At 36.7% G+C, this 17982-nt stretch overlaps 1 long non-coding RNA gene across 2 annotated transcripts; it reads left to right on the top strand.

Annotated features, from left to right (window-relative positions):
* Positions 1-122: 122 nt before the first annotated feature.
* On the top strand, positions 123-16583 carry LOC116791112. 2 transcript variants are annotated; one of them, XR_004358608.1, is made up of 4 exons: positions 123-252; positions 9097-9152; positions 14411-14499; positions 16480-16583. It is a non-coding gene; the product is annotated as an uncharacterized LOC116791112 (long non-coding RNA). The 2 variants fall into 2 exon arrangements; XR_004358609.1 differs by lacking the exons at positions 14411-14499; positions 16480-16583 and adding exons at positions 11203-11251; positions 12289-12608.
* Positions 16584-17982: the final 1399 nt, after the last annotated feature.

Raw genomic sequence — 17982 nt, 5'->3', positions numbered from 1 at the left:
TTTTTTTCCACTGGGCCAGTGCCCCTTTTGTTTTGGAATCATATGGGAAACCTGTCAGTCTCTGCTTTTATGACTTCATGTACTTAAAGAGGTCTCACTGAACCAAACAGCCCACAGTACTAGAGCACTAGAAGTTTTGCTTTGTACCTGCCAAGTGTTGAAGCACCACATTGCGGGCAGGGTGACAGACTGCTCTGAGAGCATGCCAGATCGGGAAAGAAAGAGGCAGCTGCCTGGATATAACAAATGAAGGTCAGGAGGATATGGGGTGACAGAAAGGTACCCAAGCATGATTAGTTGTTTAGTGTCCCATGGGGACACTGGTAAGGCTGGATAATGAGAAAACAGCTTGGGTTTTCTCAGACAAGGTGGGATCTGTGGTTCACCAAATGTTACTCAAAAAAATGGTGAATCATAGATGATGTGTGTATTTTGACATTTTCCCCACCTATAAATACTGTTCTTACCTCACAGGACATAAACTTTGTTGTATTCTAACACTAGAGGGTCTTTTCTGGCTTTATGATCTGTCTTACAGACTTGATAACCTCTCCCTCAAGACCCTGTAAGATGATATTAGCCAATAGTGCTAATATCAAAGGTGCTTCATTGAATATGATCAAGGAACCTGTAATGTCAATACAAGGGGCATTTGTTTTGCAGCTTGTTGGCAGCCAGCCAGTTGCTATGCAGTTATGGAGCTCCTTAATGTTGAAGTGGCTTTAAAAGTGTGGTGAAAAAGACTGATGGAAGGCCTACAGCTCTAGACTGTACAGGAAAGGGCTTGCTTTTATATTACAAAGGCAATATTTTTTTGCTTTATGTTTTAAAGAGGAGGAAAGTAAAGAAAAAAAGGAAGGAAAGAAAAAACAACTGTATTTTGTCAGCTGTATATGCCAACCTGGCGACCAGTGAGAATTAGTGAAATGTTACCAGTGACCTCTTTTCTCATGAAAGAGTAATAAATTAAGTGAGGTAGAAAACTTAACATTAAATATACAGTAGAGTAGCAGAAAGTCTTGTGACCTTCCTTATTAGGAATTTTATGCCTCTGGATTTGAGTCCTTCTTGTGGTGGCAGGCAGAAACATGAGACGTTTCAGTCCTGACTTGATTCACACAGTGAGGGCTGAAAGTAGCAACTGCCCACATGAATGACCAAAGGTTGAATTCTTCAACTGTAAATTATGCATTCAAAGGAAGCTTAACAGCAAGTTATTTTGCAATTTGTCCCATTTATGTCCTAGCGGAGACTAGGCTTGTGAGAAGTAGTAGCACCTGTGTACCTTGGGCAGTCACACACTTTGTTTATGGATGTTTTTTCTGGTACCATTCAGACAAATTGCCTTAAAACTGCAGTGATATTGTCAGTGATATCTTCTAATGGTGTTGAAGGTATGGAGCTGTCTGAAGGCTGTTTTGATGAGCCAGCTGAAAAACAAACAGTAAAGTTTTCTCTCTGCAGTGAGATTTTAGAGACGTGCTGCAGGAGTTGGTGTATCATCCAGCTATATAAAGACCAGATAGAGATGGAGGCATAGAATATCTGCAATAGGGATAGATTATTTTTACTCAGTTTTCTGTGTGAATGAATGCTATTCAAGTTATTATGTTGTCTCCATGGATTATGTATGTTGATATATTTACATTCAAAAAATGTGTATATCAGTCTCTTCTAGTGCTCTGTCACCTGTACAAAATAAAGCATGTGAATAGTAAAATTCAGCCTTGCCTTCACTCTACTTTCTCAGTCCAAAACCAAAAAAATCCCCTAGTTAAAACTTTAAGCTACCCTGAAGTGAATGAAGTAAGAGTTCATTGGTTTGGCATATTATCAGCTCATGCTATTGTTCCCCATGAAAGCAGAGATAAATTGTGAGTAACACACAGTGCATGGGAGCAGAGAGTGAGGCCTGAAAGGAGTGTCAGTGAAAGCTCCTCATCTTATTGCAGTTGCTGGCACAGAAATGAGAAAACTTTGGTTTACACTATTCTAATCTTAATGTTTTAATATTAATATTGTTTACAAAAGCTGAACTCTATCTTAATATTGCAAAATGAGTTTACACGAAGTCTGAAAGTGCAGGATGAAAGCTGGATTCTCTACTCTGACACGGTGTGTTGTGGCATATCACTGGCAAGCTGGAGAGAGGAAAGGGGAGGTTTTTTTCTGTGCACATTTTCTTGTGGAGGGAGAGAAAGAACTTGTGATAGCTGACAAGCTGGTGTTTAGTGTTCACCCTGACAAATAGATGCATATCCATGTATGAGAAATTTCCAAACAAGCTCTTAGTGATGTATAAAACTAAACAGTCAAATGTTTATGGTCTGATAAGGGGATGTATTTGCTTAGGGTTTTGAATGAGCATATGGAAATCAAAAAGATGAACTATTTCTGATTTTAGTAGTTTACACATTCGTTGGTTTAAAAATGAAACTAAAATGTATAAAATGGCTTTTTCTTTATAAGGCTGCTTGCATGCACAGTTTAATTAATATGTGCTAATTTAAAGATTTTTGCAAGAAAAATAGTCTTTATGGTCTTTACAGGCTTTTAAAACTGGCAAATATACTCCTTAACTGAAAAAGATTATGAAATAAAGTTTCTAATTAAAATAAAGTGTTTAAATAAGTTCTTAGTGTCTAAATTAAAACTTTCATTTGAATTTAGATTATATCCATAGCTTTAGTCGATATAAAAGTATAAAACCGACAAACATTAAATAAGTAACTGCTTTTTTGAGAGTAGTAAATGCAGAAAATCAGATGTATTTTTGCAATAGAAAAATTCTGTATTGGTTCTACATTTGAATGTTTATCTCATTTGAATTTCTTGCATGAGAAAATGGATGAGATGTTTTATGAATTAGAAAAGTGAAAAGAAAACAGAAACCATAGGATGAACTTGTCTGATGTTTAAACACAAACATTAAATAGCTGAACAGTCTTGTCATCGTTCTAAAAAACTTATAATTATGCATTGAAAGTAGAAGTGAAGCTTTTTTCACTAAATGCTATAAAAACATTGCTGATAATAATCTTCTGATTTTTACAGGGTAAAAAGTGTAATGAAAAAGTAAAAACCTGGGATTTCGGAATTTTCCTTTGATATAGTCTCCTAAATAAATAAAGGAAGTAAAAATAGCTAGTCACCTACTTACGTTATTGTCTTCGTTGCCCCTTTTTTTTGAGAGGTTCTGGGTACTGGGGTTTTTTCCCCTACAGAAAATTCTTCAGTCTTTTCTCTCTTACTAACCTTCCAAATCAGCATCCAGTGTGCCCTTCTGAACTGCTGTAGCAGTCAAGTAAGCCCAAGTGGTTGTCATTCTTAGACCATAAAGTTTTCTAATAATGAAATTGTGAATTCCCACTTAGATTTTAGCTGTTCACCTAATTTTTGGTATTGTCCTCTTTCTTTACAAATTCTGTTCCTTATTTTTCCTGTATTCCTGTAATATGGAACCTCTTACAAAAATGAAATTAACATATTTGAATCCGTGCTCCAACCAGATGAACTGAATTTGTGGCATCTCATTCTAAAGATATATTGCTTTAAAAGTTCTGTTGCATTTTACATACCCCCCCACGTGAATTAGCACATTTAGTTATATTAGCTACATAACAACAGTGTTTTCAGTCTTATTATTCATGCATTTGTAATGGTTTTTTGTTGGAGGGAGAGGAGATACTGACTGTTGTGTTTATGCAGTGGCACAACCATTCCATAATCAAGTGATGTTAATAAACATGAATCGATTAGAGTGTCTTTTTTCCCCTCTGAGTCTGTCAGAGCCACAGAGACCAGCCTTGATAGTGCTCCTGGCTGCCACACAAACTGTAGTTGAGGTTCTGGGCTGGGCATGGTTTTTAGTGCCAGAGCTCTGGGCTGTTTGGATGTAGATTCTTGGATCAGCTGATTCTCTCTAAACCCTGATCATTCATTTTAGTGTCTTGCTCATGAATGCCTCTGAGCTAACCTTTCTGGATAAAAAGAATTTCTTTTTAATCTAAATTTAATCCACTCCTCTCTATGATTAATTTGACTGAATGGAATCCTGTGGTTGTGAACAGCCTTCTATTTTTAGCTGGAAAAAAAAGTTTTGAAATAGCTATTTTGCTGTTTCTTTTCCCTTTGATTGTAGACAGTATGCCTGTTACTCAGTAAATACTTCTTTTCAACTTTAGTCCTTACAGGTTCTCTATTTAACATCCTCCTAGTAATGTTAACAACCTGTGTTTTTTGAGGTCAGAGGATATCAGCAATGATATTATATTATATTCTTTTTCAGAATTAGCTATATACTGAAGTTATAAAGGCGTTTCTGTGACCTTTAGCCATCACTCTCGATCTGCATGATTTGATATAAATAAAAGCACTTCTCTTTTTTCAGGGGCAGGGGGGGCAATCTTTGGCCTTCTGTATGGAAACTGGTTTGTGTTTTCGTTAGAGACAGGTCTAAAAACAGGTGACAGTTTAAAATTTTTGAATCCTACAATTGTCTTTTACCCCAAATTAAGTTCGGGCATGTTCCATGAAATAGTGGTCTATATTACCAGTTACCAGACTGTGTCATGGACAGGTTCTTCTGCTGCAGTTGTCCTCGTTCTTTTCTTTATAACTAATAGAGAGTGTATAACTATTATAACTAGATGAGAGTGTACAATATTTGTAATAATTTAGAGCATATGTCAGTTTAACACACACTGATTTTCTGGGCTGCTAATATACCCTTAGTTACTACCTAAGGAAGCATCAGTTCATTAAATATTTTACTGCAATTTTGAAGAATTGTGTTAGTGAATAAGGTTAAAATATATTGTTGTTAATGCAGTGTCAGTTTAAGTTGTCAATTGGGTGGATTTCCAGAGTCCTCTGGGAAATGAAACAAACCCTAAATTTCCCAGAAAAGTCATTAGATAGTGGCTCTTGGAAAAAACCAGAGCTTTCATGTGTTTTGCAGTTTTTAAGAAATACTTACTTTCTTAACTTTCTTGTAATTCAACAGAACATGGGATGATTCAGTACAATGGACTGTATATAACTGTACTACCTATTCATCTTGCTATATTGCATAGAAAAAGATCACTTTTTTTTTTCCTTGCTGTGAAGTTTTCAGTAAAGACCAATTTAATCTTAGCATGAGAAAGAGTATATACTGACCTTTTTGGTCACATCTGCTACCACCACACATTCAGGACGGTTTTGATTTTTGTTCTCTAGACAAGAATTGTACGCCTAATTTTAAGTTCTTTGAGTTATTGTCTCATTCAACAGCCTGGTGGGCAGATATTTGTAAGCCTTCTCCTGAATGAGTCTTTTAAATTTTTTTTTTTTTTTTTTTTTTTTTTAGTTTTTCTTTTTCTCTTTTTTTTTTTTTTTCCGGAAAGGTGGAAGTGGTAAGAAACCGTTAAACTAGTGGTTAAGAAGGTAGGTGTCTGTGGGTATTGATGGGAAATAGTCGTTAGAGGAAAGCTGCATCACCACACAGGAAGAAGCATAAAACTCTTGAAAGCATTTTCTCCAGCTGTTGTGGAAGAACAATTCAGACAGCAGAACTTGAAAGCCACAGATCTTATACCTCATTGCTAGCTGAGAGGGTCCTTCCAGAAAAAGGACTGATTAGCTGCAGTCTTTTAACAGCTTTCTCTCAAAGGCTCAGCATTTTCACAGAAAAGATAGGTTTAACAGTAGGGAAACAATAAATTGCAAATACATAACTAAATGTATACAGGTTAGTCTTCAAGCTTTCCAGTGAAAAACACAAACTGTGAAAGAAAGTAGTGGATCTTTGCTTTTTGAAACAGAATATGGCTCCATAATTTATTGTAAACCTATTTGCCACTGAAATATTCTGCAAAAATTACAACCGGTTAAACTGCTGCAAAATTTACATTTAAAACCATTTATGAGTGTAACTAACTCCCCTTCCCCCAGACATACAATTTCTTTATTCTTTCAGCTATTACATTTTGCATTAAGGCCTGGGCAAATTTCCCTGTGACTTGCAGTCATTCAGTTATCTGCAGGAGCTGTGAGCTGACAGCTAGGTGTTCCTCTTTCTTCTCCCACTTCCCCTAGTCTGTCTCAAAATAGAAAGACTATTTTTCCCATATAAATGTCCAGTGCTCTGCCATCAAGTAACTTCAGCACTTATTTCCCATGACATGTTGTTGGTAGCTACTCTGTTTCTAAAAGATTGCCCACTAGCACCCTTGGAATAAATATTTGCAAGCTTTCTTTGAGGTATGTATTTGGAGAGAAAGCAGACCAGCATGCGCTTTAGGCCAATATTTTTCTTTCAAGTGAAATTCAAGGGAAGCAATATTACAGTTTATAAGAGTAGTACATGATTCACTTAACTGATTGTGCATATTATAGTCCCACTCCTTTTACTGACCCTGTTACATCATCACAGGCAAGGTATTTCATCTCTCTGCTTTTGTCCTTCTCAAGGCAAGGCTGGTCACTATTTTTTCGGTTTGTGTATTTTGAAGCAACATTTAGTAAATTCTGTCTCATGTAGTGAATGTGTGTTCATGTATGGTGCCAGCTAAAGAGGAGGACCCCAGGATAAGAGAGGACACAGTATAGTCTACGGTTCTCTGTGATATTTAACCTCAGTAAGAAAAATCTTAGGAAAAGCAGTTTTTCCACAATGTGGGCAACCCCAGAACTGTAAAAATACATAGATGATGATGCATTTGGTATGCATTAGCTTGACTTTAATGTCCTGACCCAGAAACACTCTCATACTGACAATCTGGGTTTTATGTGAAAGAAAACAGTAACGGGGCTAGTATATACCTACCACAGGACAGATGTTGCTATTTGATACCAAGAACCAAATCGACTATGCTGTCTTTACTGGAAATCCTATTTAACGTTTTGCTTGTGTTAATATTTCCATGTGCTGATCCTCCCGGGCAACACCTCAAAGTACTTGTATTTCATCACTAAAAAATTTTAGTCTTGTTGAAAATCATTGGGACTTGAATTTTTGAGGTTGGTTGTTATGTTTTGTTTCAAGTTTCACCAATTACTACATCAGAGCAATACATAAAACAAGGGATTTAACTTCTTTGGGCAGATATCCAAAAAGTATGTGATTTGAAACATGGGAAACAAGGCATGACTCTTTTCTGTGCCACAGATACCAGTGTCATTTTAGGAAGCCATTTAATATTTCTGTTCCTCACATCTCCACTAAGGAAAGGAAAATTGTGGTATTTCTCTGCTTGGAAATAGCACCTTACAGAGGCTACTGTATTTCTGGTTGTTTGTAAAATATCTTTGGTTGCCTTGTTTCCAGACCCTCTGTTCTCACATATCGAACTAGTATTATAACTTTAGAGAAGCGTCTTGCCAAAGTCTGCACCTAGGTGGGTACATCAGGTGCTACTGCTGTTCTCAAAGGGTCACTTGAGAAGTATTTTAAAGGAAATGAGGTTCTGTGTCATTGATGTTTTACTTCATCTAATTCAAACACTAAAAGAAAACAAGTACTAAGATTTTTGTCACTTCCGTAGTGGGGATGGGAGTAAAGACGCTGCCCTTCTGTGTCTATATACTTCATATATGAGTACTATGATACACTAGAGATGTATATTCTTATAAGAATAGATGGTATCTGTCCATAGTTCATGCAGCCTGTGAAAGCCAAAAAACTTCTGAAACTCTTCCAAGAATAATGTCTTGTTCCCCAAGACAAACTTATTCAGGATGCAGTTACCAGACAAAATTCAACATTCTCTATTAAGGGAAGCTGTTTGAGCAAAGGCAGTTATTACATGCTATGACATTTTGAAAATGAAATTGATGGATTCTTCTCACATCTGGAGCAGACACTAATGGAAACTCTTGTGAATGTGCTGAGACCATTTGAACAAGCTGCTAAACAGCACAGAAAAGCCAAGTCATACCACCCCTTCTTATTCTGTGATCGTGGGTGCATGATGATGGGTGCTCTGCTCCCCACCACCCTTGAAGTAATCCAACAAGGAATCACATTTGTTGCCGAAACATTTAGGGGAGAGAAAAGGAGGGTGCAGGATATTTAAACAATTTTTCAGGTTTAGAAAAAAGTCTCCATTTTTATGGGAGTTTGCTTCTAAATCCCTTTCTTTGAGAAAGCTAATGGAAATTTAGTGTCGGGGGTAACAAGATTAAGTGGCCACATATATCTGAAGAGTTGTAGAACACTCATGTTCCTTTGGCTACCATTATTTCTATAAATTCTCTTTGAAACATTGCTCGGGGGTAGGCAGAAAAAACTGTATTTGTTGAAGCAAGCAAAGGAAAGAGTCACATCCTTTTGCTGTCCTTTGCCCCTGCTAACTCGTTGAGCCCAACTTAAAACAGAATTCAGATACTTGTCTGTTGGGATTTCAAATAACCATCTGGCTAACTAATGTGATAATTAAGTGTCTTGAATTCCATCCCACTAATTTGTCATTTAAAACAACAATAACAACACTTTAGTAGTTGAAGCTTTTTTAATTTTATTTTTTGTTAATTCTATGCAGGTCATGTTTAAATTTCAAAGCCTGAGTAGCTAGGCCATCAGACAGACTCTACTTTTTGAATCGCTGATACACATTTGTTAAAGTCACTCAGATACTATAAAGAACTGGATAATTAGTCTTTAAACAAAAACAAAACCAAAACCAAACAAATAAAACCCAAAACCCAAAAAAAACCCCAAAACCAAACCAAAACCCCCTCAAAATTCTCAAAGAACCTACTTTGGAAAGGAAATTTATTTCTGAACATGAATTTATTATTCCTTAATTTCACTGAATTGACAGGATAATATTCTTGTATTGTTTGCAAACTCTTCATAAACTCTGTGCAGGTGAATTTGTTTTGTGGTTGTTCCCTGTTCACACTCTGGTCTATTTGAAAATATATCGCTGAAATTCTGAACAGTTCCAGTACAAATAATGAAATTTTCAAGATTTTAATGTATTTTAATGCTATATAAATATTGTGGAGCGATAGTGTTATAGAGCAATGACCAAAAGTTGGGCCACCATGTGCTAGAAGATAAGACCTACACAAGGCTGAGGCAAATTTCACCAGTGTTTCCTCTTTACACAGACCCCTCTGAACACAGTACACACTGATCCTCACAACACCCTCCAATGGAGCAGTTGGTGAGTTGCTGAGTGACTGAAAAGTGCTGGCTTACACCGATAATTCTACTAAACTTGGTGAGGAAACTTGTGATATAGTGCTACTAGAAAAATAATCTCTTCACATCTTCTACTGATTTTTTCACTGGTACAAAAAGAGTATGATTTTTGTGAAAATCACATAACCAACACGTGATCTTAGTATAGCATTCGGTAGTGTGTGTGTTTCTGTGTGTCTAAGACCTATGGACTGTTTCTTTTTAGATGACATATTTTAGGGAATGAAGTGAAATAGGTATTTGATAAAAGAATCAGAATGGCACAGGTGCTGGCTTGAAATTGTTTCCTGTTAGTCACTGGAGTATTCCTGCTTGTGCTGGAAAGCTGGACTAGATGAACTCCAGTAGTCCCTTCTAACCTTTCCCATTCTATGATTCTGTGATTTCTGATTATTACACTTGTGAGGAGGTGTACATAATTATTGAACACAGTTAAGGATTAAAAAGTTCTGCAAAAATGTTATCAGCATCTATATTTAAACCAATCATATAGCAAACTGCTGTTTTGACCAGAGAGTTGGACCAGATGATCTTCAGAGCTCATTTCCAAATTAAGCTATTCTATGTCAGATATATTTTAATTAACATTACCCTGTCCACTAGTCTTAATTACCTGAAAACAGAACTCCTTGTGGGGATGCTCTTGACTTCGGTGAGTTATCCTGGAATTAAGGAGAGGGGGAAGAGAGGATCCCAGAAGACTCGGGTATTTGGGTTAATTACCCGACATGTGGTAACACAAGTTGAGGTCTGACCTTTGATTCGGAAAATAAGTGGACCACTTCTCTTAATCTTCCTTTATTTTAATTGATTGTGAAAGGTCTGTTTGATTTTGATGTGTAACAAAACAAATTATGGAACATCAAAAAAATGCTGCAAATCTGGCAATTCCTGGTTTCTTGCCAGCTGTACTCAACTGGACCTAGTTAGAGGAAAACAAACCTTATGTAGTCCTGTTGTTTCCTTTTCTCTCTTAACTATAATAGAGAATTGCTTAATGATATTTCTTTCAAATTATTTCATTCTAATAAGGAATGTCTACTAGTTACTTCAACATACATTCTCAAGAGATACATATGTACTTATGGTTTCACAACTATTTTAGGTAGATTAGTTCTTATGCTTCACTCGAAACTGTGCTGAGGAGGAGGTGGGCCAAAGAGCTTATAAGGACTAATATAGTGATCTTGCCAGTTTAAAATCTGAACCAACAATACGAAAAACTATCACAAGAATTTCAATAATAAGGGTAAACTTTTTTATTTTCTGAGGGTAGATAGACATAAGGTAAGAAAAGGTATGAAAATCTCATGTGTTTTGTTCTTCAGCTGTACTAAAATAGAAGGGGCAGATAGACAGGGCAAAGGAAATTCAAAACAAAATTTTTTCTAGGGAAGAGACAAATATTTAAACCTTCCATATCCCAACTGAATGTCCAAAGCAAAGGTGTCTATAGAAACCACTTCTTCTGTAGCCCAACAAATTTTTGAGGTCAAGAGACTAAGTAGCTCACTGCATGACTCTCAACAAATGAGAACTATGATCTCACTCAGTGTTGGATAAAATGAGGGAGCAGCAGGCTGCCAGAAAAATAACTGCACTTCTTATTGATGCAGTGAATGTAGCTTTGAATAAATGTTGACGAGACAGTGTCTCTCAGAAGTGAGATGGAACCAAATTAGGACCCATTATTAGGAAAAACACCATGTTACAATTTACAGTCTAGTCCTAAACTGAATAGTTATCATATGGTGCTAATACTCATTTTGCTCTTCTGTGAAGCAGGTCTGGGATTTAACATCTTGAGATTGGCTTAATCTGGAACATATGTGTTTTCTTTTATTTCACATATGTGTTCTACATTTCCCTTTTTCCAAGAGCTAGGATCAGCGTGATAGTATGCTGTGATGAGAGAAATACAGAGATCATTGGTGTGATATAGCTATAGAAACAATATGGGATCTACAATAAAATATGTATGTTCTCTTTTATGGATTTGTTTTGTGGTGCAGGCTAGTGTTTGTTAAGATTAGAAAGCGACAGTTTCCCCTATTGGTCATGGTAAGTGTGTGTATGTGTGTTCCATCTTCCCAAAAAGCTTTAGTAACTTAACCTTTGCTACAAATTTTAGTAAACATTCAGCTGAAGCAACCTGAAATGATAAACCCTCAGCATGTGTCTGTCTTCTGCCATGGGAATGCTGTGAAGGAGGATTCTATCACAAAGCTTGGGATCACTTAGATTTTTCTGGGTCTTTGTGGCTGGATCTATATAAATCTAGCATTTTAAGACAAAGGACTGAAAGATTTCTTCAAATAAAGGGATTATTTATAGCATTAGTTTATCAAAGTGGAATAAAAAAATGCATATAACTTGAAAAGCATTTCATGTAAAGATGTCATTTCCCTTCAGTACTAAAATATAAGTACATCCCATAATATTTTCTTTTGTTATGTAGAGCTATGTTACAGTATAGTACAAAATAAATTAAATTCCCTGTCATAACAATGTAGTATATGCAATTCTAGCAGAATTGTTTGTCCAATATGATTTTCTTTCTAGTCAGAAAACCCCTAACTGCCACGATGAAACTGTCTTTTCTGGCAAAAGAAGCTCCCTTGATCAGTGCTACGTACCCACAAGGGATTTTCTTTTGTCTTGTTTGGTCATAAGGTTGTCTTACAGTGTGAAACTAGTTCAGTATGGTAAATGAAGTCTCAGATGAAAACTGATTATGTAGCACAGTGCCTCTTCCCAATGCATTGTTTCCTTTTGCTAGAACCTGTGCTTTTAAATAAGTGAATATGAAAAGTACATTTGAATTATAAATAGCCTGTAAAGGAAAATCCAGAAAAAAGACTTGCTGTCTTTTCTAAAACTCATCAAACTCTGTTATGTGTTTGAACCGTCGCATTTGCATGGAAACTCCTCTTTACCCTAGTGAGAATTCAAGGGAATTTATTGGACATATTTGAGCATGCTCACTGATGCTAGGGAGTAAAGATAGGTTATCTAAAACAAACCTTCTATTTGATCTAATCTAGTTTTCTTCAGCCTTCACAAGACTACAATCATAAAATTCTCTTTTATTATAAGAGGCACAAAACAAGTCTAGGAAGGGCATTAAATTCTGCTGTATAACTAATATTGGACATAGAGTCTCTGTGCTGCTACTCCAAAATGGAACAGTAAAGAGTTGCAAAAATAACTAAGCCCCTGACATCATCCTGCATAAATTGAATGAAGGAGAATTTTCAATGCCTGACTAAAGAAGAAGAATAAAGGGTATAGGAAGACACTAGAGGGTCACCTGCCCTACTGCCTGAGAGGGTGAGCCCTGTACTTTGCTGAGTGTTGATCAAACACCCAGTGAGGCAGAGGAGTAACCATGCAGCCTCACCTTCACCAGAATATGAAATATATAATGGGAGAAATGTGCAATACTTCCAGCTCTTCTTTCATTCCTTATTCTCCAGGTTGAACAGGGTCTCAAGTCAGGGTTTTGATTCTAGCTTGTAAAGATCAAACTACACGGGTCTAGCCAAGATTTGCCTCAAGAACATTATTTTGTGAAACTTTTCAGCCTCTAAGATGGAAATTCTTATGCAGCCTGCACTGCTGTGCAGCAGACATGGCCTCTGCTGAAAGAATAGTGCATAAAGTGTATGTTTTTTATCAGTAGTATATGTATGGTATTTAATTTGGTTGGTTTAAGAGCACACCCCTAGATTATATTTGCCAAGTAAAAGTTGACTGGTGAATTGTTCTTAGACTGTTATGTCTTAACCAGCAGAATGGGTTCTTTACAGCATAGTTTCAAAATCTACGGTCAGAAACTTTACAGAAACATGCTTAATATAAAAAATTTCACAATCTTTTGTAATGATGCTACACAAATTGAATTTCTTTGGCCACTGTGTTGCATGAAGTATGAGCATATAGTTTTATTATTCACTAAACAAATATTCACATTTTATTTAGCAAATGGGTTTTCCAATGCAGAAATGCATGTTCTAAAGATGGACCAGGATTAATGGATATGTATAAAAAGGGAGAGGGTAACAAGGAAGTGTCAAATCAGTATAATTACTTCTGACTGATTATTAAAATGTACAAGCTTAATTTTTTTGCCATTATATTGTCATGTGACTAAAAAACATTCAATGATGGATGACTAACATTGTGCTGTTATACATATAAATATGTTTGTCAAACTCTTTGTTCTCTGAAATGAAACAAACAGGAAACTGCATGTCAGGTCCTCTGATGATGTGTTTTGTCTTATGACAAGTAGGAAAGTCTGCATTCGAGTTGGTATTTTTTCCATCTCTTGTGTTCAGGTTCTATGTCCAAACTACTTCTCCATTTTAGAAGTCAGCATAAATCTATCCCATGCAAATATTTCATTTAAATTGTTATGAGAAAAGCAACAAAAGTTGGTCTTAGTTATTCTAAATTAAGACTATATTTTTGGAAAAGAAAACAGTCCAAGACAGAAACATAAACATGCTTTCATATCCATATGGTTTATCTTGCCGAGAAGCTAGGGAAAGCTTGATTCCTGACATCCATTTACAAGTATTTAAAACCTTTCTAACTTCTAAACTTTTTAAACTTTAAAACCCTTTTAACTTTTTAACTATTCAAAACTTACATTGCAAGGAACTGCCTTGGCAACGAATGAATAATTTATGTGATGGGATTCCACACACAATTTCTGTGCTTCTGTGTTATATGTGTGATGTTAGGAAATGTAGCTCTTCCTTTCAAAGAAGTTGTTTCACATTTTATAGTAAGGCATTTTAACCATTGTTTTTAAGCCATCTGTTTAAATAGAATGAGTTTTTTAGGGCTGGAGTTTTTTTAAGCTTGATTTTGCTTATGCCTTATCTCTGGAAAGAACTGCTGTGAGAGAAAAAAAATGAAAGTGCGTCTATGGAAGGTATTGCCAAAACAAAACAAACAGAAACAAGAAAAAGAATCAACGAAACATTGAGAATTTTTTTTTTCCCGGTAACTAGGGTGAGTTCGCAATTTACAAGTTGGAAACTCGATCAGAAGGACCAACTGAGTTGTCAGACAGACAATTGTGTAACAAGCAGTTAATCCAGGCGGGCCCAGGGGACATCATCTGCTCCTCCTCTCAGAGACTGCACAGCACTTCTAATACCCTGTAACAAGCTTAAACCCATAATAAAAGATCTGTGTTCACAATTACAGTGTGCCACAGAAAGAAGGCAGGAGACCTTGGAAGCTTTATTGGTATCACAGGACATGGCAGTAGCAAGGACTTGCTAAGAAATTTCTAGGTGAGCTTCAGAGGCTCGGAGCTCTGGGTGAGCTTCCTTCTGCGTGAGGAGGGGAGACCCACAGCCCAGGCACTTCTGCCAGGCAGCCCTGTGGGGAAATGCCTTCCTGGCTGCAATCTGGCAATCTGTGAGTGCTTGAGCCAAGCATCTCATAAACTTCAGGGATTTTTTTTTATCAGCCAAAGTTTTCTGTTCCTAGTTCTAGCTACAGCTCCATTTCCTCAGAAAAGTACCCTGGAAGTTAGCTAATATGTCACCTTGGGAAAGTGGCTGGGGAGAATAGGTGATGGAAAGAAAAGCTGCTAGGTCCAGCAGCAATCAGTGAGAGTGCTGAAGCAAGGGGGAATACAAGCTTAATGCAAAGGTCCTTTTGAACCACTTTGTCACCACCTTCAGAGGGTGTAAGAACAAACTACATGGCTTTAGAGAAATGCTCTCAGTCTGCAGAGAGCCACCTCTCATGTGCTCTGTACCCCTTCCCACCAAGCTATTAGGTCAGACACATGAAGCTCTCTGGATTTTGGTCGTTGTGGCCATAAGGTATGGGACTAGAAAGAAATGTAGAAAGGGGATTTTCTATGTTTTGCTGAAGATCAAAGCCAGTCCACATCTAACATCAGCAGCTGGCTTCTGTTATCGTTGAATGAAACAAAAACCAGAATTCAAGGATATTCGTATCATTAGGACAGTCTCCTTGTTGAACACTTCCCAAAAAACTCGTACAATAAAAAGCTAAAAATAAATGTTAACTGCAAATTTGAGATATTTAAGTATTGAGTATTTTCCTTTGTGAATATTCTTGAGAGAAGCCTGTTTTGGAATAAGTAATGCTTGATCAAATCAGTTTTCAAGGTGGTTGTTAATCATACATATGTTAATAATATTGTCTTGTTTTAATTGATACTTGGTTGAAAGTAATGTATATTAGCCTGGCTTTGGTCTTTCAGAGCTGCTTTGAACTTTAAGGAAACATATGATAAGGTCATATTTTAGGTCTTTATTAACAACACCTTTGTAGCATTAACACTGAAGTCGAGCACCTTTTTATACCTGACACTTTTTATTCCTTTTTTTCTGTTACACCTTAACACATGGTAATGAGAACGTGACAGGGCTGCACAGCCCAGCCCTCCACACAGAGCCTGCTCTCCTTGCACTGTTACCTGCACAGGCCTGAGCAAAACAAAAAGCATGTTATATTTTACTCCTTTCTCACCAACACACTGCTGATTTGAACTTAACCTTAAAAAGTTTGATGCATCTTTGATTGTTAAATCAAAACCTGTTTATTAACCAATGTGTGTTTGATACATGTCTGTCTCTAGATGCCTGGTTCTCATTACTTCAGATATTTAACTTGAATGATCAGTCAATTCCCATGAATGATTTAAAGAATTTGATATAAGCTGAAATAAGTTAAATGCCTAATTTTAAGCATAGATAATTGAGTGACCCAGTTCCTTTCTGCTTAAGATGTTCAAAGAGGCTTAATTTCAGTTTCTGATGGATGTATTGCTGTTTTATCCAACTCTCTTAATCCCAACCTTATATAAACCCCACATTGGTGTATTTTTAAGCAGAGACTGAGCCAGGAGTTTCTGTGCATGTGTGCGTATACTCAGAGAGTGAATGTCATTTGGCAGCCTGAAAACTCTGAATCAGGCTTAGTAGTGATGTTCCTTAGGCCTGAAGGGGATACAGCTTCCTGCAGAAGGGTGAAGGAGAAACATTCCTAGCACACTGTCTGACAGAGGTTGATGGAGTTGCTCAAGTCCATTCAGGTCTGTGTTTCAGTGTGGCAGTCTCCAGGCCTTAATCCTTTCGGGTCTCATATGAATTGCTATATAACTCAGTGGTTTTACATTCAGATAGGATTTTTTTTTATCACTGTCTTAAAGAATTAACTTTTCAGTGGTGCTGGAAAAGAACAGTAGTACTGTGACCCTTGTCTTAAATAATGTTATGAACTCTCCACACCAGCTCAAAAACCATAAAAGCTCAAGATCCCAGAAGATCAGCTCTGAATCCAGGCTTTCCAATGTGATAAGCTCTCTCCGTCTTGGATTTCAGCTCATCCACTCTAGAAATAAAGGCCAAAGGATAAGATTTGAAAGGGGTTGGACTTGTACAACTGGAGTTGGGCGATGTATAATAGTCTGTGACTGCTTTCTGGTTCTAAAGATAGTGATTCATGAGCTTTGACAAAAATAACTTTGGAGCACAGTTGTAACTAGCATCAGTCAAGTGTGGCTCAGTGCATTTTATAGGATTTATCCATGATGCCTTATTGAAAGTTATACCATCCAGTATGTGGGTGACCCAAGTAAGTTCTTCTATGAACATCAGAGTCCAGAGTTTTATGGACCCTGTAAATCCAGTGGATTTACATCTCATATCACTAAACTCCTTCTGCCCTTATCTTCTGCTTCTTTTCACTTTTCCTGCTTCTTAGACCCTGGTCCCATTGCTATGCTGCCAGGTATCTCCACAACTCTTCAACCTGATGGACTGAAAATAATTCTGCAGAGTTATTAATATGTTTGGTAACTATGAGTGTAATGTAAATTATAGCATAAGTTTACATTGTAAATAATTTAAAAGCATGCAAATACCAAACAAATTTGAAATATACTTAAAATTTTTGTAGGGTTTTCAACTGCCTTTTCGCCACAACCTTTGAGGGGGCTGCAGTGCATCCAGATCTTAAATTATAGTGGCTCTGAGTAAATAAATCAGACTTGTGAAAGCTGAGAATACTGGCAAACTAAGTAGCACGTAGTTCTCTCCAGCAACTGCTTGTGATATAAAAGTGCTGATACATTTTTAGCCTCAGTAAACTTTTACAAAGCTTTTGTGAGCTTTAATATAACCATAAAACTATGGAAGTTTATATCATATCTTAAGTTTGTATACTGCAGCTCAGATTCTAGTTATATTCTGGAAACCCTCAAGCTTTCTTCAGAAAGTTAACTTGGGTTTCCTGTGTGTGAGTACTTTTCCAATCTACCTTACGGTAGACTTTTTGATCACTGATTTTTTTGTCCAACATGACTGAAAACATGTAGGTTATTTTTTTGCTTCCCTGTCTAAGCCAATTCATTTCATGTTTGAATGAAGATGCCACTTTTTCCAAAGCCAATAGATGCTAGCAATGTCAGTTAGACTATAGGAGCAGCAAGAATGAGATCAATCAAATAATATCAGAAATAAATTTGGTCATAGACTTTTACAACAACAACAACAAAAAAGGACATCTTTATATGGAAAGATTCTTCACTACCACTACATTAAGGACAAAATTGCTTTAGTCTTGTGTTCTCTCTTTTCCCCTTGAGGCTTTGTGATTATAATTTTATTCTGTGACACCTAAATTTAGTTTTGAATCAAGTACAGTAGCTCAATAGAACACCACATGTTAAGATCCACATTGAATTTCACATGACAGGCTTTACATTTGCTGAAGGCTTGGGGGCTGTAGTTTTA

This window comes from Chiroxiphia lanceolata, chromosome 9, assembly GCF_009829145.1.
Source record: "Chiroxiphia lanceolata isolate bChiLan1 chromosome 9, bChiLan1.pri, whole genome shotgun sequence".
NCBI classification, from domain to species: Eukaryota; Metazoa; Chordata; class Aves; order Passeriformes; family Pipridae; genus Chiroxiphia; species Chiroxiphia lanceolata.
This window is presented reverse-complemented; position numbering and strand designations above follow the sequence as displayed.